This window comes from Dipodomys spectabilis, unplaced genomic scaffold, assembly GCF_019054845.1.
Source record: "Dipodomys spectabilis isolate Male_0828 unplaced genomic scaffold, ASM1905484v1 ptg000087l, whole genome shotgun sequence".
NCBI lineage: Eukaryota > Metazoa > Chordata > Mammalia > Rodentia > Heteromyidae > Dipodomys > Dipodomys spectabilis.
The window spans coordinates 1,378,542-1,401,407 of NW_024870764.1; the positions used below are offsets into that span (position 1 = coordinate 1,378,542).

At 39.3% G+C, this 22,866-nt stretch overlaps 1 pseudogene; it reads right to left on the bottom strand.

Moving 5' to 3' along the window:
* Positions 1-798: 798 nt before the first annotated feature.
* LOC122111745 lies at positions 799-20,841 on the bottom strand (annotated as a pseudogene).
* Positions 20,842-22,866: the final 2,025 nt, after the last annotated feature.

Below are 22,866 nucleotides of genomic sequence, written 5' to 3' on the forward strand. Positions count from 1 at the left end.
CTGGGTTCGCTTCCTCAGTCACCTCATAAGCAAAAAAAAAAAGCTGGAAGTGGCACTGTGGCTCAAGAGGTAGAGCCCCATGACGGGGCCCATGACGGACAAAACAAAAACAAAAACAAAAAAAGAGAAGGTCTAAGAACAGGCACTACACACTTCAGGCATTAGGAGAACTGAATGGTAAGTTATGATTCTGTCAAAGAAACTCCACCTAGCCAGAAGCAAAGGAAGAGGGTAGTGAGCTTGACAGTATCTGACAAAGATGATCTCTCCCTGTCTCTCCCTTAAAGAGAGTTTACCGACACCAGTACAGTTAGAAACTTTCCAGAGACTGGAGCTCTGGGAATCATATTGTAGTTTCAAATGGTAAGTAATTTTAGTGTCTGATAATCATGGTTTCTGGTCAACCACTAGCAGTGTGGTGATCCTTAATACATAAACAGAGACCATTAGCAATGTAAGGACCCTTTATAATACATAAACTGAGCAGTATGTTAATGTAACTGGAAAGCTGTGCCTGCATATTTACTGAGTAAATAACTCTAGACCTAGCCTGTTTCCAAACCAACCTCTGACAAACCAAATTCCAGACATAATCTGTAATTCTTACTCTATTTGTAAAAATTAAGACTTGAAACCTTTTCAAATACTGCAATTCAATTTACTGTGGAAAAAATTCCCTTTTCCTGTATTTCCTCCTAATACATGCCAGAATCCTTTTGGTGTTTGGATTTGACCCAGTAACTGGGGTAAATACTGGACCACTGGCAGTTTCTCATCACCTCTGCATTGAACCATGAATCATCTCTGCACATTGCTTTCCCTATGGCAATCCTGTTCAGAATCCTGGATGTTCCTTGTCTGAACTATATTTGTTTACAATGGCTTTTTCATTACTTCCATCACTTTTGCTCTCCGAATCACTCAGTTTCAAATCTGGGCAATACCCATTGGTCTCTGGATGTGCAGCTTACTCAGAGGATTGCCTGAGATGCTGCCTACCCAGGAACTTCTCTTTAAGATTTATATTCTTGGTTTCACATAGCATTGGGGGCCCTCAGTGCAACTTCCACATTTTTTGGTCATTTCTTTACAGGATCTGAACTTTTCCAAAGTTGATTTTCTAAAGCTACTCTGACCAGCTAAGTGGGAGCCTACCATGGGTTCCTGGTTACCGAGAATCTCATTAGCACTAGCTTCTTGGGTGATATTCACAGGCAGATTGTCCTCAAGGCCATTTGATTTGGCAGACTTGGGGCTAGGCTCACTATTTCCATTCTTGGTACAAGACTGTCCATAGAGGATAGCCTCAAAGACTGGAGACTTCTCCACCTCCACTGATGGCCCATGAGAAAACTCAGAAGATGGAGATTTCTGATTAGGACTGGGATTGTTGGCTTCATTCTGATAATGGTTGTGGCTGTCCAGCAAGCACTTATTCTTGCTTTCTAGCAGAGGCCTTGTAGACGATTTCACTTGCAGGTCCAGTGGCTCTTCAGGCACCTGTAGGCTTCTTTTACTGAGAGTAAGCAAGCCACTGCCAGGGAAGCAGGGCTGATGATCAGTCTCTATGGTGCCATTTCTGCAATCTTCTGGTATTGGTCTGGCGACCAACTTTAAGGCAACTTTTGATGGTGACGAAAGTAGTGCATTCTCTAGTGAATTTGTCGAAGGAGATCCTGAGATGGAAAAGAATGATTTGTTTTCATAACTGATGTAAGTAATAGTGTATATGCTTGTAGCAGAGGGAATTGATGGACCCAATCTTCCTAGTGTTCACCAAAAAACTTTCATGGTGTAAGTGGTGGGAACAGCACTAGAGGATGGGGCTAAGGGTGCTAATCTTAGTAGTGCTACTCTGTTCCATGGCTCCCAACTACCTTACCTCTCTTTTCCCTATCTGTAAAAGGATTACAAAGACTAGTATGCTGCTCATTGTACCCCTAGTCTGCCTCTTTCCCCTCCAAACAGAAGGTTACTAGCAGTGGTTTGGAATTGACACTCTACTTGTGTGTCCTGGTTCATGCAAGCATAGGCAATGCATGGCACTGCTAAAGACATGCCTTGAACACAGACATTTCACATCCTATCCCGCCCTTTTCTCCTGGCCTTCCTCATAAATGCAGCACAGGTTTGGTCAGTAAGAATACATATATGTTGTAACCTGTCATTAAAAGTGGGGGGTTCCTACAAGGTTTAGGCTCTTAACCTATAATAATATCCTGACTATAAGTTACCATGGTAGAGATTACAGGGACAACATTCCCACCTCTGTCCAGTTCCCTGGCTATGTTATCATATGATCATAGGTCTTTATTATGTTGAACACTTCCAAATTAAATATATATATATATATATATATATATATATATATATACTACCAAAAATTAATTCATGCATATGGACTTGCCATTTGCCACTATTATCTTATTAGAGCCTTGACAAAAGGTATCCCCCATAGGCAGTGTGTGAGACCCACAGCCCCCATTTATGCCACCTGTTGATGTTGCCAGCCACTCGGAGCTATGACTTCTACAATTAGAAGCCAAATGTCTAGAGCCAATCTCTTCAGCACACAGGAGCTGTTCCTTGCTGTTCCTTGGGTCTTCTTGCTTTGCCAATCACATTGTCCTGTAACAGTATCACTGTCTCCTGCTACACCACTTTGCTTCTACCTGTTATCACTTACAAATACCCCACAGCCTCATTTGGCTGGCCCCTGGCAGGAGCTGATTCTGTAAACATATCTCAGTGACCCCTAGTATCCTCGGCTATAACCTATCTGTGTTAAATGAGAAGAAGGGAGGCTACAGGTATTACTGAATATGACTGTCATTACTCCAGCTAGGCTTCCATACAAGAAAGGATTCTGTCTAGTTTAGATCTGAGTCCCTAGTAAGTGCTCAACAAATGTTAATGAATAAATGAAAAGATAAGGTACAGGTCTATTAACTTCTGGCTAAGACTTTATAGACTACTGGTGAATAACCCTGGAATTAAATGTTTTCTTGGAACTGAGATTCAATCTTATATTATTATTATTTTTTATTACAACCACACTATTTCCAGATTTTATATAGTTAACTGGAGATAAGAGTCATAGACTTTCCTGCCTGGGCTTGCTTTGAACTACTACCCTCGGACCTCAGCCACCTGAGTAGCTAGGATTATAGGTGGGATATTATTTATTGAGATTTTTGGGGGCTAGCACTCTACCACTGGAGCCACATTGCCATTTCTGGCTTTTTTTTTTTTTTTTTTTGCCGGTTGTGGGGGCCTGATCTCTGGGCCTGGGAGCTGTCCCTGAGCTCTTCAGCTCAAGGCTAGTGCTCTACTGCTTGAGCCACAGTGCCACTTCAGGCTTTTTCTGCATATGTGGTACTGATAATCAAACCCAGGGCCTCATGCATGTGAGGCAAGCACTTGACCACTGAGCCACCTTCCCAGCCCCTGGCTTTTTCTTTTTATATGGTACTGAACATTTGAAACCAGGGCTTCAATACATGCAAGGCAAGCACTCTACCACTAAGCCACATTCCCAGCCCATACTGAGATATCTTAATGATTTAGATCAATACAGAATAATTTCATGGCTTCAACTAAAGGCCTCAAACATATGTTTGGGGTTTAGAGACTTGCAATTTCCAATCCTATCCTGAGATTTCGGTCTCATTAGATAACATGAGCCATGTTCATATCAGGACTAGGCTGAAGCAAATGAAATATCAGACAAGAACTTTAAAATATTTTAAATCGAACATATAAAAAAATTAAATTATTAAAAAGGATGTAACTGGAGTCTATATATTTTCTAGGACAATTTTAACACACAGGTTACCTGTAGCAATTTCCTCATGTATAATCTGGGCTTGCAAGTTGAGATCTGCTCCTGTAAGTTGTTCTGAGAGAGTTTCAGCTTCTCAGCTTCTCTCTTTTGCTTATCATGTAGCACAGATTTTGTACCTAAAAGCGCAATCCCCAGAAAATAGATATTTGTCACAGTAACAAAATTTGACAGTTAAAATTTTTTATTTAAAATGAAGATGACTAAGGATGAAGAAGGGGATGGGTGAGAATGATGATAGATTCAAGGGCCACATACTGAGAGAATTCCACAGGAATTTCTATAGCCATCATGGGGCATTATTCCCATATTAAACAGTAGCAAAAGCAAAATGCTCCAAAGCTTCCTTCTGAAATCTGTTTGCTTTTGCAGCAACTTTGAGGTTTGAACTCAGGGCCTGGTACTTGCTAGACAAGCATTCTACTACTTGAGCCACTCACTCCAGCCATTTTTGTTTAAGCTATTTTCAGATAGGGTCTTCATGCTTTTTGCCTGGGCTAGACTTGGATCATGATCCTAACTAGCTATGCCTCCTGTGTAGGTGGGATTTCAGACATGTACCATCATACCTGGTGTGTTAAATGGGATCTCATTAGCTTTTTCCCCCAGACTGGCCTCAAGACAGCCTCCTCTCCATCTCTGGGGCATCCTGAGTAGCTGGTAGTATAGTTGTAAGCCACTGTGCCCAACTTTAAAAATCTATTCTTTTTGTTGTGTTACAAGCTTAATATTTTCATGCATTATCAGAATGGGAAGAACAACTGCTGATTTAGCCTTCTCTTTCAGTTCCAGAGTACAAATGATGGGAGAGAAAGAGAAAAGTCTGCTTCCCAGATCGAAAGGAGTTTCTTTTTTGTGCTGGTCCTGGGCAATGTCCTTCAGGACTTTGCTCAAGACTAGTGCCCTCCCATGTGAGTCAGCTCTACTTCGTTTTTTAAGTTGTTCATTGGAGGTAAGAATCTCATGGACTTTCCTGCTAAGGCTGGCTCTGAACTGCGATTCTCAGATCTCAGCTTCCTCAGTAGAAAGTGGCTTTTTTGCTCATACCTTCAGCTTAGTCAAGTTTCCACAGTCACCAGGGGGAAAACTTCTTCTCTCACACCCCTCACCTGTTCTGTGATCTAGTTTGTGCATCTGTAAATGGGGATGTTTAAGTATTTTCTTCCATAAGCAGGTTAGGATTAAAAGAATATTTACAAAATGTTTAGAAGAGTGTTGGTAAACAACAGTAATAACAACAGGGACTCTGTGTATGTTAAACTTTTTCCATATCTCCCTGGGATAAAATGAGGGAGAGGGTGACACTGTTCAAATAGAAATGTACTCAGGCTTGGAATGAAGCCCTGGGTTCTATTCCTCAGTACCACATAAACACAAAAGGCCAGAAAGTGTTGCTGGCTCAAGTGGTAGAGTGCTAGGCTTGAGAAAAAAGAAGCTCAGGGACAGCGCCCAGGCCCAGGGTTTAAGTCCCAGGATAGGCAAAAATATGTATTATTTTAAGGTCTCATAGATTTAGAGTTTAGGTAGCAGAAGGGAAATCCCCCACCACCAAGCCATTTCTATAACTGCACAACAGTAATAACAACAGGGACTCCATGTATATCTTAAAATTTTTCATATTTCACTGAGATAAAATGAGGGAGAGGGTGAAACTGTTCAAATAGAAATGTACTCAGGTTGGGAATGTGGCTTAGTGGTAGAGTGCTTGCCTAGCATGCATGAAGCCTTGGGATTGATTCCTCAGTACCATATAAACACAAAAGGCCAGCAGTGGTACTGGCTCAAGTGGTAGAGGGCTAGCCTTGAGAAAAAGAAAAAAGCTCAGGGTCAGTGTACTGGCCCTGAGTTCAAGACCCAGGACTGGCAAAAAACAAAAATCATATTTTTTAAGGTCTCATAGTTTTTGGAGTTTTGGTAGCAGAAGGATTCTCTCCCCCGCACCTAGCCATTTCTATAACTGCACAATCAATTTAAAGATTTCAGGGTAAACACAGCACCTAGTTTACCTTTGAACTCCTATAGCACCTAACTTAGTGGATACTTGGAGAATATATCCTGAGATAAATTATCTGGTGGTGTGGCTGTCAACCTGAGGTGCTTCTGACTGCCACGGGCTTACAGGACTCTGGAGCTGTCCTTAGCTGTGGGTCACACAACTACGTGTGGGGAGTAGTGGAGGCCAGTGCCCCACAACATATAATCCGTACTATTCAGACTAAAACACCCAGAGTGCAGCAAGCACTTTCCTGAACCTAAAGTTCACTCTTTCCTCAGCCAGCAGTCTCTAAATTGTATAAGTAAATACAATCAAGCCAATTTAGGCTCAAAGTAATGAACAAACTAAGTAAACTAAAGCTGGGTGTGGGTGTCTCATGTCTGTAATTCTAGCTACTCAAGAGGCTGAGATGTGATGATCATAGTTAAAAGCCCCCTGGGCAGGAAAGTCGGTGACACTCTTATTACCAGTTAGTAACAGAAAAAGCTGGAAGTGGCACTGTGCCTCAAATGGTAGAGCAATAGAATTGAGCAAAAGAAGCTCAGGGACAGCGCCCAGGCCGAGTTGAAGCCTCAGGACCAGCAAAAATAAGGTAGGAAATTATAATAAAACAACAACAAAAATCATAAACATGAGCCTTGCCAATCCCCTGAATGTGCTAATCAAAATTTCAGAGGAGCCCCAATGTCCATAGTAAACCAGACCATAGTAAAATCAGAAGACAGGCAAAACCCAGGAGGTCCTTTTTAAACTGGAAGTAGGACCTTTTATTTTTATGCAGACTATGATCTACACACTAGTCAGCACCAATCTCCTTACCCTCTCCAAGTCCTGCCGCAGGTGCATAAACATTCTCACGCAAGTGTGAATATTTTCTTCTTTTGGCTGTACCAGGATGTTTTCTTCTTCCAACTTGGGAGGAAATAATGGTTTGTTGAAGTTGCTTTTGCGCTTGAGATTCCAGTACTTATTGATGAAATCCACAGTTTCCACGGGTAACTCTAGTTCTGCAGCCACGTCTTTCAATTTCACAAAGGAATAGAACTCTTTTTCTAGCTCACGAAGCTTCTGTGCCCTCATGTTATTTTTCTCACTCTTGTTATGGCTTGGTTCGGCAGCTCTGTGGTTGTGGGGCTCAACCTCCCCAAGTGACTGCCTGTTTTGACTGTGCTTGAGACAGAATGACTTGAACTTTACTTCATCGCTATCATCTAGGACAGTCTTCATCTCTAGGTTGTGCTCAAAGGCACAGGTGACATGAAAAGCTGTGGTGCAGCTTCTTACAGAGCACTGCAGAAGAAAGGAGGGTTAAAGGCAACAGAACTAGGGGTGGAGGGGCAAGCAGAACCCTATGTTGAGCATATACTGAACTTGTATGAAGCCAAAGAAAAACAAGACAAGGTACAACTATGAAAATGATTTATCAGTAACCTAGGAAACCTGTTCTTAGGGAAAGAAACAAAATACAGAGGCAAAAACAATCCTTAGCATAAAGAACAGTGCTGGAGGGGCTGGAAGGTGGCTCAGTGGTAGAGCACTTGCCTTGCATGCCTGAGGCCCTGGGTTCGATTCCTCAGCACCACATAAGCAAAAAGAAAAAAGCCAGAAGTGGCGTTGTGGCTCAAGTGGTAGAGTGCTAGCATTGAGCTGAAGAGCTGAGGGACAGCACCAAAGCCGAGAGTTCAGGCCTCACGACCGGACCCAAAAAAAAAATTTTTTTAAAAAGAACAGTGCTGGATGAATATCAATTCCAAATTTCAAACTCTACTAACAAAGCCATAGTAATCAAAACAGCTTGGTACTGGCACAAGAACAGACCTCAGGACCAATGGAATAGAATTGAAAACACAGAAATGAACCTACAGACCTACAGTCACCTAATTGTCAATAAGGGAGCTAAAAAAAATAGAATGGAAGAAAGACAGCCTCTTCAGTAAATGGTGCTGGCAAAATTGGTCAATCACCTGTAGAATACTAAAGCTAGATCCTTATCCTTATATATCACCCTGCACCAGAATCAACTCCAAATGGATCAAAGACCACGGAGTCAAAGCAGACACCCTGAAAACATTACAGGACAGAATAGAAGAAACCCTAGGTCTACTTGGCACAGGTCGAAATTTTCTTAATTGAGACCCGGAAACACAACAAATCAAAGGTTGGTTGGACAAATGGGATTGCATGAAGTTGCAGAGCTTCTGCAAGGCAAAGGACCTAGTTAACAAGATCAACAGAAAGCCCATGGATTGGGAGACGATCTTCATTAGCCATACAACAAACATGGGCCTCGTATCTAAAATGTACTTAAGAATACAAAAAATTAAATCCCTGAACAACAAATCCTCAAAGAAACAACTGCCCAATAAATAAGTGGGCTACAGACTTACAGAGAAACTTCTCTGAAGAAGAAAGGATGGCCAATAGACATATGAAGAAATGCTCAACCTCTCTAGCCATAAAAGAAATGCAAATGAAAACAACATTGAGATTCCACCTCACCCCAGTTAGAATGGCTAGAATCAAGAACTCTAATATCAACAGATGCTGGAGGGGATGTGGCCACAAGGGAACCCTACTGCATTGTTGGTGGGAGTGTAAACTTGTTCAACCACTTTGGAAAGCAGTATAGAGGTTCCTCAAAAGACTCCACATAGAGCTTCCCTATGACCCAGCAATCCCACTTTTGGGCATTTACCCGAATGATCACAAACAAGACCATACCAAATCTACAAGCACAACTATGTTTATTTCAGCATTATTTACCATAACTATGATAGGGAACCAACCCAGATGCCCCTCAGTAAATGAATGGATCAAGAAAATGTGGTATATATACACAATGGAATTCCATGCCTCCATCAGAAAGAATGACATTGCCCCATTTGTTAGGAAATGGAAAGACTTGGAAAAAATTATATTAAGTGAAGTAAGCCTGGCCCAAAGAAACATAGGTCCCATGGTTTCCCTTATTTCTAATAACTAGTATATGCTTGGGACAAGTAGAAAAGGTCAAAAGCTATGTACATATGACCAGATAAGATGATGTTAAGCGAAATGAACCCCAAGATAGGGACACAAGTGGGTTTTTTCTTGCTATAGTTTTTAACACATTTATAATGTCCCATGTGATTTTTTTGTTTCTTTGTATGTTTCTCCCCCACAGTATAACCCTGTTCTCACTGTATTTGATGTTGATACCCTGCATCTTATATATATATATACTTCTCTACTCTGGGGAGGGGAAGGGAAAAAACAGGGATACAGGTTGACCCACTGTAACAATGAGATGTACAAGACACTATGTTGAAAAATAAACTTTACAATTTAGGTGTAAGGGAGGGAATGTAGTTGTGGAGGTGGGAGGGAAGGGATGATAGGGGAAAAACACAGGAGGCAACAATGCTTGATAAGAAATGTACTCATTACCTTGCTCATGTAACTGTAACCACTCTAGATACAGTATATTTACAATAAACGTATTAAAAATCAAAGCAGACAACCTGAAAACATCAGAGGAAGGAATAGGGGAAACTCTAGGGCTTCTTGGCACATGCCAAAATTTTCTTAGTAAAGACCCAAAAACACAACAAATCAAAGAAAGGTTGGAATATTGGGATTGTATGAAACTTCAGAGCTTCTGCATGGCAAAGGACATAGGTTGCATTGTTGGTGGGAGCGTAAAATTGTTCAACCACTTTGGAAAGCAGTATGGAGGTTCCTGAAAAGACTCCACATAGAGCTCCCCTATGACCCAGCAATCCCACTTCTAGGCATTTATCCAAATGTTTACAAACAAGACCACACTAAAGCTACCAGCACAACTATGTTTATTGCAGCATTATTTACCATAGCTAAGATATGGAACCAACCCAGATGCCCCTCAGTAGATGAATGGATCAAGAAAATGTGGTATATATACACAATGGAATTCTATGCCTCCATCAGAAAGAATGCCCCACTTGTTAGAAAATGGAAAGGCTTGGAAAAAATATTAAGTGAAGTAAGCCAAGCCCAAAGAAACATAGGTCCCATGATTTCCCTTATTTGCAATATCTAGTATATGTATGAGTCAAGCAGAAAAGTTCAGATAAGGTGATGTCAGGAAAATGAACCCTTAGATATGTATTTAAATGTTTTTTTCTTTCATGCATTTGCTTCTAACGCATTTATAAGATTATTTCTTTGTTGCTTTGTATGTCCCTCCCTCACAGTATAACCCCTGCTTTCACTATATTTGATGTTTGTATAATTTGTGGAGGAAATGGGGAAAAACAAGTCGTTTAAGGATACAGGTGGACCCGTTGCAACAATGAGAAGTACAAGTTGTCATGTCGAAAACGAACTTTACAACTTTGGTGCGGGAGGGGGGGGAGGGCGGGGGGAGGCTGGGAAGGGATGTGAAGGGTAAACAAAGGAGGAGGCTGCAATGCTTGGTAAGAAATGTATGCATTATCCTGCCCACGTAATTGTAACTCCTCTGTACAGTATGTTCACAAATAAAATTAAATTAAATTAAAAAAAATTTTTAAAAGAATCAATGAAACAGTTTTTTCTTCACAAAAATTAACAATATTGACAGACCCTTAGAAAATCTTACCAGAACAAAAGAGAACAAACCCAAAAAAACAAACTCAGAGATGAGAATGGAAACATCACCACAGAAACAACCAAGATTCAGAACATTATAAGGGAATACTTCTCAAATCTTCATGCTAACAAATTTGAGAATCTGTAAGAAATGGATGATTTCCTAGCAAATATCCACATGCCAAAACTAAACCAAGATGAGTTAAACCAACTTAACAAACCCATATCAAGCATCAAAATAGAAACAGGAATAAGAGACCTCCCATCTAAGAAAAGCCCAGGACCAGATGGATTTACAGTGGAATTCTATAAGGCCTTCAGAGCAGAACTCACACCAATATTCCTACAACTCCACATTGAAATTGAAAATTAAACTTCACTACTAAACTCTTTTTATGAATCCATCATAACCCTCATCCCAAAACCAGCCAGGGACTCATCAAAGAAAGAGAATTACAGATGCATTTCTTTGATAAACATCAATACAAAAGTTCTCAACAAAATTTTGGCCAATCAACTTCAACAACTCATCCAAAAAATCTTATGCCATCATCAAACAGGATTCATTTCAGGGATGCAAAGCTGGTACAATATACACAAATCAATCAATATAATTCATCACATCAAGAAGAGCAAGGATAAGAACTACATGATTATCTCAATAGATGCAGAAAAGATGATGAAGACTCTGGAAAAGCTAGGAATCCATGCAACATTTTTCAATATAATAAAGGCTGTGTATGACAAACCTACAACCAGCATTATACTTAATGGCAAAAACTTAAAGCCCAGACACTCTGAAAACATTACAGGATGGAATAGGAGAAACCCTGGGTCTCCTTGGCTCAGGCCGAAATTTTCTGAATAGAGACCCGGAAACACAATAAATCAAAGAAAGGTTGGACAAATGGGATTGTATAAGGTTGCAGAGCTTCTGCAGGGCAAATGACATAGCTAGCAAGATCAATAGAAAGCCCACGGACTGGGAGAAGATCTTTACTAGCCATACAACGGACAAGGGTCTCATATCTAAAATATACTTGGAACTCAAAAAATTAAACCACTCAACAACAAATCCTCAAAGAAACAACTGCCCAATAAGTAAGTGGGCGAAAGACTTAAAGAGAAGCTTCTCTGAAGAAGAAAGAAGGATGGCCAATAGACACATGAAGAAATGTTCAACATCCCTAGCCATAAAAGAAATGCAAATCAAAACAACATTGAGAAATCACCTCACTCCAGTTAGAACAGCAAAAATCAAGAACTCTAACAACAACAGATGCTGGAGGGGATGTGGACAGAAAGGAACCTTACTTCATTGTTGGTGGGAATGTAAACTTGTTTAACCACTTTGGAAAGCAGTATGGAGGTTCCTCAAAAGACTCCACATAGAGCTCCCCTATGACCCAGCAATCCCACTTTTGGGCATTTACCCTAATGTTTACAAAAAAGACCACACTAAAGCTACCAGCACAACTATGTTTATTGCAGCATTATTTACCATAGCTAAGATATGGAACCAACCCAGATGCCCCTCAATAGATGAATGGATCAAGAAAATGTGGTATATATACACAATGGAATTCTATGCCTCCATCAGAAAGAATGACATTGCCCCATTTGTTAGGAAATGGAAAGGCTTGGAAAAAATTATATTAAGTGAAGTAAGCCAGGCCCAAAGAAACATAGGTCCCATGGTTTCCCTTATTTGCAATATCTAGTATAGGTATGAGTCAAGCGGAAAAAGTCAGAGAATGTGATGTTAGGAAAACGAACCCTCAAATATGTATTTTAATGTTTTTGTTTCTTTCATGCATGTGTTTCTAACGCATTTATAAGATTATTTCTTGGTTGCTTTGTATGTCCCTCCCCCACAGTGTAACCCCTGCTTTCACTATATTTGATGTCAGTATAACATGTGGAGGAGATGGGGACAAACAAGTCGTTTAAGGATTCAGGTGGACCTGTTGCAACAATGAGAAGTACAAAATGTCATGTCAAAACCAGCTTTACAATGTTGGAGGGGGGAGAGGGGGGGTATGATTGGGTGGGGGGGAGGGGGGAGGCTGGGAAGGGAGGTGAAGGGTAAACAAAGGAGGAGGCTGCAATGCTTGGTAAGAAATGTATGCATTATCCTGACCATGTAATTGTAACCCCTCTGTACAGTATGTTCTCAAATAAAATAAAATAAAATTTAAAAAAAAAAAAAAACTTAAAGCCATTTCCTCAAAAGTCAGGAACAAGACAAAGATGTATGACTCTCTCCACTTCTCTTCAACTTATCATTAGAATGCCTAGCTAGGACAATAAGACAAGATGAAAACATAAAGGGGATCCAAATAGGGAAAGCTGAAATAAAACTCTCCCTCTTTGCAGATGGCATGATCTTGGATTTAAAGAATCTCATAGACTCCACTCCCAATTTACTTGAGCTGATTGGAAACTTTGGCAAAGTAGCAGGGTATAAAATTAAGCCTCACTAATCAATGGCTTTCCTGTATGCCAATAATGAGAAGAATGCAGCTGAAATAAGGAAAGCAACCCCTTTTGTAATAGCAAAAAATAACTAGGAGTTAACTAAAGAAGTGACGGACCTCTCTGAAGAAAACTTTAAAAACCTGAAAAAGGAAATTAAAGCAGAATTAAGGAAGTAGAAAAACCCTCCCATGCTCCTGAATTGGAAAAATAAAAGACCCCGAATAGCAAAAACAATCCTTAGCAGAAAGAACAGTGCTGGAGGAATATCAATTCCAAATTTCAAACTCTACTACAAAGCCATAGTAATGTTATTGTTGTTGTTGTTGTTGTTTCTGCCAGTCTTGGAGCTTGAACTCAGGGCCTGGGTTTTGTCCCTGAGCTTTTCTTGCTCAAGGCTAGCACTCTACCACTTGAGCCACGGTGCCACTTCCAGCTTTCTCTGTGTATGTGGTACTGAGGAATCAAACCCAGGGCTTCATGCATGCTAGGCAAGCACTCTACCACTAAGCCCCATTCCCAGCCCTAGAAATAATGTTTTAAAAAAGCAAAATTAATCGGAAATGCAGATACCACAGTAAGGACAATAATTCAATATCTGAAATAAAATGATTAATAATGACTATGAAAATGTGGAAAATATTTTACTTTTCAGAGGGGGAAATGCATATCTATGGTGCAAGAAAATGAAGATGTATATATTCAACACTATTTGATCACTTAGAAGGGGCAGGTACTCTATTTCATGTCAGGACTAATTCACAGAATCTTGGCCTCCAACTGTATCTCACACAGGGTCCAAAAGGAGACAATGTACACAGAAGTAGGAAATGTGTCATATTAGAGTCTACAGTGCTGTAATTAAAGTGAACAAAGTTATCCAAATCAAAGTTTAAGAACAAAGGAAGCATTCAATTTTGACAGATGAATCTAGAACATGACATGACATGTAAGTAAGAAAACTCACACAAAACACCTAGAACTACACTGTCCTAAGCTATGCAATTTTATAGCCCCTTTTCTAGAAGCAATATCCAACTCCAACTACCTACAGCTCACATGCAGGAGACCTAAGGAGTAGAAGCTCAGTTCTTCCTTCCCTCTTTCGAGCAGAGCCACCAAATTACATTTGGACTAGAAAGTAAAATGACATTATGAAAAACAAAAGTACAAAGTCAATTTTTGTGTCTTTTCTGGAGGCAACTGCCCTTTCCATCTTAATCTTTGTTTTTGCCTGGTGGTAGGGCTTGAACTCTGGTCCTGGGTGATGGCCCTGAGCTTCTTTTTGTTCAAGGCTAGTACTCTACCACAGCACTATTGAGCCACAGCACTACTTCCAGTTTTTTTTGGAATAGTTTATTGGAGATAAGTCTCATGGACTTTCCTGCCTGGGCCTGACTTTGAACTGTGATCCTCAAATCTCTGCCTCCTGAGTAGCTAGTATTACAGGTATGAGTCATTGTGGCCTGGCTTTCCATCTTATTCTTGTGTTACCTTCCAACTGCTGCTTCTGGGTGCCACCGCAGCAACTATTTCTACTTCATTTGAATTCCTGTACCTCAGACATCCCAGAAAGCTTTACTTAAACTACCATATATAACAAATGTGCTTATGAGAATGACTTGCAAAAGTAACCGTAAGCCAGACCCAAAGAAACATAGGTCCCATGGTTTCCCTTGTTTGCAATGACTAGTACATGTCTAGGACAAGCAGAGAAGGTCAAAGGCTATGTACATATGACCACATGAGATAATGTTAAGCAAAATATACCCCAAGACAGGGACACAAGTGGTTTTTTTCTTGCTTGCTAGTGTTTTTAATGTACTTACAATGCACTATGTGATTCTTTTGGGGTTTTTTGTATGTTCTTCTTCCATGGTATAACCCCTGTTTTCACTGGATTTGATTCTGGTGTTCTGCATTGTGTATATATATTTTTTGTAAATTGGGGAGGGGAAGGGACATTGGGGAAGGCTTAACTGAGGATGTAGGCTGACCCACTGTGATTAAGCGATGTACAGGACACTATGTTGAAAATGAACTTTACAATACTGGGGTTGGAGAGGCAGGAGGAGTTGGGGAGGTGGGGAGGGAAGTGATGATAGGGGGGAAACAAAGGAGAAGGTAACAATGCTCGCTACGAAATGTACTCATTACCCTACTCATGTAACTGTAACCCCTCTGTACAACATTTTTACAATAAATATATATACAAAAAGTAACCACCAGATTTTATCCATTCAATTGCATCTTTTTTCCTTACCAAAAATGGTCACTCAGCCCAATTACAGAATCATCTATCAAATCATCCAAATCATCTTGGATCTCAAGTGCATTTACAGTTAGTAGGTAAATAACACAAAATCATAGACTGCATGTTTTAGAGTTCAATCTAGCTTATTTCCATCCCAAATAGTATCATAGCTTGGTGTCAAGAGTTCAGTTACCTCATCAGCTCTGACAGTAAAAGACAGAGAGATTATTAGCTCCTGCTACAAATGCTTTTTGAATACAGGTTGGCTTCAAATTCCCAAACTAAAGTGATCTTCCCGTCTCAACTGCTTGAGTAGCTGGGCCTACAGGTAGTTGGCTACAGGTATACACTACTATACCTGGCAAACACTATGAACAGAAAGAATAATTGGAATGATCTAGAGGCAACATTCCAAAAAAAAAAAAAAAAGGATTTCCTGAGATGGTTAGCATAACATTAACACTCTAGGTGTGAGTGGGAAGACTACTGAGTAATTTTTTGGTTAATGAAACACTTGTTCTGAGAGGGAGAGTAGGGCCAATCTGGTTTTAGTTCATTCTACCACTTTTCATGGAGACTTACCTGAATACAAACTCCTGTCTTCAACTTGCACAGAGTGCAAACTAAGGAACATCGGTTGGGTGGTATGTGGGATAACATTATTTGTTCCATCCTTTCAGGACAAGCAATTCTGACCTACAAATAAAATACCAACATAAGAAAGAAGAATTAAGCTTGGCATCATGGCTCACTCCTGTAATCCTAGCTACTCAGGAGAATGAGATCTGAAGACTGTGGTTCAAAGCCAGGCTGGGCAGGAAAGTCCATGACACTCTCATCTCGAAAAAACTAATCAGCGCTGGAAGTGGCACTATGACTCAAGTGGTAAAGAGCTAGCCTTGAGCAGAAGAAGCTCAGGCACAGAGCCCAGGCTCTGAGTTTAAGCCCCAGGACTGGAAAAAAAACACAAAAATCATAAAGAACTAAGGCATCGCAGAAGTACCTTTCATAAGCCATAAATGATGTTATATTAGAGGCTCAGAACTTCCCAACAGTTAGTGAGGTAAGCCCCCATCTTGCAAGGTTAGAATGGAACCAACAATAAATAAAACATCTCTTACCACTTCTCAGTCTTTCAATAATGTCCACAAATGCAAATGACTCACATACGGAATGAAAGAATAAAAGTGTAGACTGAGCATGGTTATGAATGAATCAAAGATGTTCATGTTTACTTAGTAACCAGAGAAGGCTAAGGAAAAGAATTCAAATTCACAAATACTGTAACTTCTGTCATGTTAGAGATGGTGCCACATTCCTTCCTGATTCATTTAATCAGCAAAGGATATCTTTACATTTGGTTTACCAATATTGCTGGAAAGCAGCAAAACTTCTATGTAAAGAAGAATTTATAGCATATAAGTAGAAATAAAGGTAACATGTCAAAGCCAAATCTTTCAAACCACAAACTACTATTGGCTGACTCTACACCCTCAGCCAAAGTAGCTTCAAAGTGAAATTGGTTTTTAGGATAGTGATAAAAGGCAAGGAATTGTTTTAAAAGAGATGGACAAAATTCTTTTCTGCATGAAAAATAAAGAGTTCACATAACTTTACAAATATATACACAACTAAGAAACAAGTTTAAAAAAGTGAATAACTGTCAAAGATGGCCAAACTAGCACAAGTTCTACCCAGAATAGTCCAAAAGATACTGGAAAGTGGGAACTAGGAGCCATAAGAAAATGCTTCTATTTGAGAAAGTTTGTTGTATTTAATTGTTTTTGTAGGTCATAGGGCTTGAACTCGGGCATGGGCACCATCTCTGAGCTTTCTTGCTCAAGGTTTCCAGTTTTCTCTTGTTTATAATTGGAGATCGAGTCTCATGGAGTTTCCTGCCTGGGCTGGCTTTGAACCATTATCCTCAGATCTCAGCCTAAATAGCTAGGATTATAGGCATGACCCACTGATTATTTTTATTGTTATTATTAAGGTGATGTACAGAGGGATTACAATTACATGAGTCAGGTAATGAGTACATTTCCTTTCATACAGTGTCTTCTGTTCCCTCATTATCTCCCAATCCCTCCCTCCTGTCTCTACCCACTAGTTTTATAGTTCATTTTCATCTATGTCCAGTGAGCTCCACTGATGGATTTTTTTCATCCTTTCCCCTTGAGTTCTGTACCCTTCCCTTCCCCTAAAGATAAAACACTTGATTACATCATACATAAAGAAGACAGAACCATCAAAAATTAAAATTAAAAAGCAGAGATTTCTTGTTTCTGTATCTTGGAGTTTCTAATTTTATAAATATGAAGAGGCATGTAAACATTTTACCTTTTTCTTTCCTAAGAACATCCTCTTTTAGCCTTTGACTGATGTATTGTTGGTTATATTTTCCCAGTCTGTTGGCTATCTTTCTAGTTTACTATGTCCTTAGCTGTGCAGAAACTTTTTATTTTGATGGAGTACCACTTGTCAAGTCTCTCTCCTATCTGTTGCGCCCCTAGGACTCTTTTCAAGAAGTTCTATCTATACCTGTAAGTTCTAATGTTTGTCCCACTCTCTCTTGTAGCAGTGACAAATTTTCAGGTCTGATGTTGAGGTCTTTGATCCACTCTGAATTGATATTATTGCACGATGATAAACAGGGATGGACTCTTATTTCTCTATATATGGATGCTCAGTTTTCCCAACACCAACTAATAAAGAGTCTGATATAGTGGCGGAAGTAAAGATGGAATATAATATTTGACTTGGATTGTGTAAAACGGATAATGAATGATTTGGAGATATAAATGTAAGTGTGCTGTGGATAAGCCTACCATGGAAACTAGCTATTTTAGCTAGTAACTGTAATTGTAACTCTGTAACCCTGTAACTCTTTAACTGTTTCTGCTGTTTTGTGAATAATACCAGCGCTATTCTATTCCCCTGCTTCCCACCAGCAAAACCTTGGCAGGAAATTTAAATTTAAGGTGCAAAGTTCTTGTAACAATCACTGGCTAAAACCAACACCCAACCTCCCCCTTTCCCCACCCTAGCCCAAAATATTTAAAAGCTGATGAGGGCTGGCACTTGGGGCCATTTCCTGGGATCCTGACTCCAGGTGCCGTCCTGGCAGGTCAGCACTTTTCACTCAATAAAATCTTGTACATTTTCACTGCGAACTGAGTGGTCTCTCTGCACCTCCCCACTACAAGCCTATTTGTTGCACTGTATGTTTTTGGTTTCCTTATCAAATATCAGATAACTTTAAGGGTATGGCTTTATTTCTGGGCCTTCTAATCTATTTCATTGATCTTTGGCTATTTTTTTTGTTGCCAGTCCTGGTGCTTGAACTCGGAGCCTGGGCACTCTCCCTGAGCTTCTTTTAGCTTTTAGCTTCTTTTAGCACATGAGCCAAGCACCACTTCTGGCTTTTTCTGTCCATGTGGTACTGAGGAATCAAACAGGGCTTCATGCATGCTAGGCAAGCACTCTACCACTAAGGCACATTCCTAGCCCCTCACAATGGAACTTCTGGGATACAGCAAAAGCAGTGCTGAGAGTTTGTAGCTCTAAGCCCACACATAAAGAAAATAGAAACATGAGCTGGGAAGGTGGCTCAGTGGTAGAGTGCTTGCCTTGCAAGCATGAGGCCCTGGGTTCGATTCCTCAGCACCACATAAGCAAAAAGAAAAAAAGCCAGAAGTGGCTCTGTGGCTCAAGTGGTAGAGCACTAGCCTTGAGCTGAAGAGCTGAGGGACAGTGTCCAGGCCCAGAGTTCAGACCCCATGACTAGACCCCAAAAAAAACAAAAACAGAAACCCTCAAGTAAATAACCTCATGATGCAACAAAAACTGCTAGAAAAAGAACAAACCAAATCCAAAACTACTAAATGGAGAGACAGAGAGTGATAGCAAAGATTAGGGCAGAAATCAATGAAACAGAGACTAAAACACTATACATAAAATCAATGAAACAAAAAGCTTTTTTTGGGGAAAAATAATAAAACTGATAGAGCACTAGCAAGACTGATGAAAAAAAGAGATAAGATTCAAATCAATAAAATCAGAGATGCCACAATAAACATTACAACAAATATCCAAGAAATCCAAATGATTATGATGACTACTTTCAAAACCTATACTCAAAAAAGAAGGAAAACCTAGCAGAAATGGACAAATTTCTAGAGAGATACAAACCACCTAAGCTGAACCAAGAAGATATAAACCAGTTAATCAAGCCAATAATACACAAGATTGAGGAGATAATCAGAAGTCTTCCAACAAGGAAAAGCCCAGGCCCAGATGGATTCACTGGTGAATTCTAATAAGATTTTTAAAGGTGCACTAATACTAGTATTCCTCAAGCTTTTCTGTGAAGGAAATAGAGCAATTTCAGACTCAAAATCATATAAGAATCCAACCAAAAAAAGAGAATTACAGACCATTTCTTTGATGAACACAGATGCAAAACTCTTTTAATAAATACTAGCCAACAGAATCCAGAAACAAATAAAAAATCGTACATTATGACCCAGTCTTCATCCCACAGATACAAGACTGATTTAATATACACAAATTAATAAGTGTAATTGACCATATCAACAGAGACAGGGACAAGAACTACATGATCATCTACTTCAATAGATACAGAAAAAGTCTTCGACAGATCAAGGCCACCCTGAGCTTCCCAGCAACTCAGTCCCAAAAGCAAAACAAAACAGGAGCTAGAGATGTACCTGAGTGATAGAGGATTTGCCTAGCATATGGCCTGAGTGTTGTGCCCAGTACTACTCTAAATAAACAAAATCCCCAAAAGAAATTGCCAGTGTGTTTAATGTATACATACACACACACAAACAAAAAATGGATGGTCCTTCAACACAGCAGTTAAATACAGCTGTTCTGATTGAGCAATGAATAAGAGATTTACCTTACATTTAAAAAATAACCTGCCCTTGAATGATGAAGAAGTAAATATGACCTGGAATTAAATACTCTTTTATGATAGAGAAAGCAACTCCAGAAAGCCTTATTGTATCCAAAGCACCACAAATACTACTTTCAAAACTAACATATCAAATTTATCACTATTATTTCACAACATTAATGCAAAACACAAGACTCAGATTGTACATATTTTGAAATGAATATGTGTGTACATATATTATATATATCAATAGAAAAATTACTGTGTTTCATTTTCCAGCCCAATATAGCCTCCATTTATAAAAATCAGTAACAATATCAGGGCCCTTATCATTAACCTCTTTTCCTGGAACCAACCCAATTTTACTTGGATTTTTTCACTTCATGAAGAAAATCGTTTCTCCATCATGTGACAGCAATTATTTGTTCAGGCTCAAGACCCCTAGGAAAGCCACTTGGATTGTCACCAGCATTTCATTTATCATTTGATGTGCTATCATCATATTCACTGGCAGATGAACTCGTTCCTTGAGAATTTATGAAAGCCCTGATTAAATCAGCACAATCTAAAGTTTCTTCTGGTACCCAGGTATTATCAGCATCTTAATATCCCTTCCATTTCAGGAGCTATTCTACTTTGTCTGATACTACACGCCGCTCCACTATTTTCTCCACTTCAAATACTTCAGTCTCTGGTTCTTCAACTTTTTCACAATTTCTACTCTGTTTCTTTCTTCTTTTGGGCAGTGTAGTTTCCTTGGAGGCCATCTGTTAATTGGATATTGAAGAGCTATTATTATCCACCTCAGATGTTCCAGGTTGTGATCTTGTAGACACTCTGGCCAGCGAGCCTCAAGCTCCAGTTACCTCCAAGGAATTATTTGTAATTTTTTATAGTAACTACTGGGAAAAGAAAAATACACTAATCCAAATTAATTGTGAAACTTCCTAAATTACCATGTTTGCAGATCTAAAAACTGTTCATCCCTGTGACATGTTCCTCAGCAACAAACTAGCTTCTAGTAATAGACAAAGCAGACCACTTAAGCATGGCCAGGGTGTTAAAAGCTAAATTGTCATTGGAAACCATAACCACAAAGAGGCCAAAACACCAAAAATATCCTTAACAAGACAAACCATAAGCAATATATGAAAATAAAGAGTACAATAATTCCTCATAGCATTTAGCGAGGAATATATTACCTACAGAGGAACATTGATTTACATGCTAACATAGCACATTTTCCTTTGGGAACATTTTTCAAATGTAAAGAATTGTTAACTCTGAATTCCAGGTTCAGGAAAAATATCCTTCAGGAATAGTAAGAAATAAAGACATTCTCAAATGACAGAAAATAGAGGAAAGCTTCCCTAGCAGATGTATCAATAATGACCATCTAAAGGAAGTTCTCCACATAAAAGGGAAACAATACTAGAAAAAGGTTTAGAGCTTAAAAAAGAAAAGCAAGGGCTAGGAAGGTGGCTCAGTGGTAGAGCGCTTGCCTTGCATGCATGAGGCCCTGGGTTCGATTCCTCAGCACCACATAAGCAAAAAGAAAAAAGCCAGAAGTGGCGCTGTGGCTCAAGTGGTAGAGCACTGGCTTTGAGCTGAAGAGCTGAGGGACAGCGGCCAGGCCCAGAGTTCAGGCCCCACAACTGGACCAAAAAAGAAAAGCAAGACATATGTAAAAATCAAGGTAAGTATAAGAGACACCCCTTTAACTGCAGTTTGCAATCATATTTACTGGCTGAATGAAAAGTTGTAATACCCTATGGGTTCTATATAAAAGAAATATATATATATATATACATATATATATATATATATAAAGAAATAGATGATAAATTTATATTCCAAGAGCTGGACATGTGGATGAAAGGGTGGAGCAACTGTCTACCAAACACCAAGCTCAGAGTTCATATCTCAGTACCAACAAAACAAAGCACATTCCGTGAGTAGGAGGATAAAAGGACAATCTATATGAAAATAACTTTTGTCCACTTTAGTAGAAGTCAAAAATAACAACAACACTAGAGTAGGACTAACTATATTCATACATTTTCATATCTAGAGTGACTATGAACTAAACTATACAAAATATACTCAAAATACTAAATAAGTCCAAATATTTGAGTACCCCACAGAAAGGCAAGAAAAGGAAAACAGGAGTGAGAACAGAGAAACTGACAAAAACAAAAAAATATATAAAATATTAGAATTAATGTAATTTTTCCCAAGTCTTTCCATTTCCTTATAAATGGAGCAATGCCATTCTTTCTGATGGAAGCGTAGAATTCCATTATGTATATATACCACATTTTCTTGATCCCTTTGTCCACTGAGGGGCACCTGGGTTGATTCCTATCTTAGCTATGGTAAACAATGCTTCAAGGAACATGGCTGTGCAAAGTCCAAGTAAGCCAAACCCACAGAAACATATATGCATGATTTCCCTCATTTGACTATAAATCTTCCAGTAAACCTAATGGAGAGTAAAATATAAAAAATTACACTAGGACATGGTAAATTAAACAAGACTCTATAAACACACAGTGAGACCAAAGGAGGTTAGTCTTAAGATCAAAATGGCTCAATAGCTATGTGCATATGATCATATAAAACCATGCTTATGGAAATTAACTGCACAGAACAGAAACAGGAGGAGTTTTAATATACTGTTGTGATCCTTTTTTCTGTTTTTTCCCCTTTTTTCTCTGTTTTTTTGCATTTCTGTATCCTTTGTCTTGTATGTAATTTTATCTGATTTGGGGAGAGGAAGGGGAAGCACAGAA